Here is a 1,842-nt window from a genome sequence, read left to right as displayed (position 1 = left end):
AAATCCTTTTTAAAATAGCATGTGAATATCCCGATTGTAGAAAGCAATAGATTGCTGTCACACTAGACTAGGGGTTGGCAACCTATGGCCCATGGGCCAGATCCAACTTGTGAAGTGACTGGATCCCACCCATGGCAGCCTAGGGAACCAGCAGCACTCTTCAGTAACTGCAGCAGAAGAAGCATCTTCAGGGTCTTGTGGCTTGCTGTGTTTAGTTTATTCTCTGCAAGACAGCAGAAGAGGCATCCCTAGGGTCCTAAAATCTTTTTCTATATATTCCCTTCACAGCATCTGCTGATCACTGGGGAGGTATTTGGGATGCAGTCTGGGTCAGGGACAGGATCACAAGCAGCAGACCATGGCGGCAAAAAGGTTTCCAGCCTCTATGCTAGTCAAGAACTCCCTGTTTATGTAGGCTGCAAACAGATATCACATTTATTCTGTATAAAGTTTTTTTTATTCTAGGACAAGGGGTCATCATTCAAACATCCACATTTGTTGTCTTGAGAAAAATCTTTAAAAAGGTTTAGGAAAAAAATAGTATTTCATGGGATAAGAAGTACTGTTTATCCCAGGACATTTTAAAGTAAGTCTGAAAGTATTTATCCCAGGATTGTAACATTGATTCAATGGCAGAAAGTCAGTAGTGCATTTAGCTGCTCACTAAACATTGATAAGAAGGGCAATGTGTCTACATGCCAATCCTGGGCTATTTCTGTTCGAGCACAAACACAGGCACAACTTTTCCAGGGAAAAATGCAATGTCTGCTCCTAGTCCTACAGATATACTACAGATGGCAGCGTTGCCAGGCTCCCTCAATACAACTCACTGTTGTATTTCAACCCTGACCAAGATAAAAGGGTAAGTTAGCCTGCATGCTGGTTATAGCTTTTGATGAGACTATTAAAAAGGGTGCTGATGATTTCTGTTACAGACAAGTCTAATTAAAGGCTAAATCAAAATATGGTATCTATCACATGCCTTCAAAACAGGAAGAACTTCATAGGCCAGGGCTGATGTAAATTGGTTTAACTGCACTGAAGCTACATTTATTTATACCCACTGAAGATCTGACTACATATCTCATTTGTTTGACAGAAAGTTTCATTTGCTAATGTAAACCTTTTGTAGCTTAATATAAACCTTATGGCATTTGCTAATGTCATAATGGCTATGGCACTAATTCATTTGGCAAAATGCATGTACCACCTATCACTTTTTCAATTTGGATCACAGTAGAAAGTTAGGCAGTAACAGAATTTTTTGCAATAATTTTCCATTTTTAATAATTTTTTTTTGCACTTCTAGAATGTATTTTTACCCCACAAGACCCTAACCAAGTATCTCACCTCTGTTTACTGCAGTGGATTATTTGCAGGTCCAATAATTTAACCTTTAACATTCCTCTCCCCCATCCCCACCCCACACAAACACAAACACAAACTTTCTTCACTGCAGAATTTTGCTAGAGCTTTCCAGTCACACAAAAGCACCAATTTTCCCACCCTTTTCCAAACATCCTCTCTTTTGATGTAGGACTGGAGATCAAACTACCACTCCCAGGACTCTAGATGGCAAATTTAAAACACCCTTAATTGGATGCTGAAAAAACTAAGCATGCCTCACAAGGGCTGAGACACAAGACTTATGGTTGTTTACTGTAACACTAAGACAGTCCCATTAACAAGAATGATGGGAAACTGCATCATGGCATTATTCTTAGCAAAAGACTTGACAAATATGTTTTGTAAATGAAGGAGCTACAACAGAGAAAACATATAACGCACTTTTTTCTTTTTCTTTTTTTTCCCAGTGAAATGGTTGCATGTTTAATGCTTTAT

This window comes from Alligator sinensis, unplaced genomic scaffold (genome assembly GCF_000455745.1).
Source record: "Alligator sinensis unplaced genomic scaffold, ASM45574v1 scaffold774_1, whole genome shotgun sequence".
Taxonomy (NCBI): Eukaryota; Metazoa; Chordata; order Crocodylia; family Alligatoridae; genus Alligator; species Alligator sinensis.
This window is presented reverse-complemented; position numbering follows the sequence as displayed.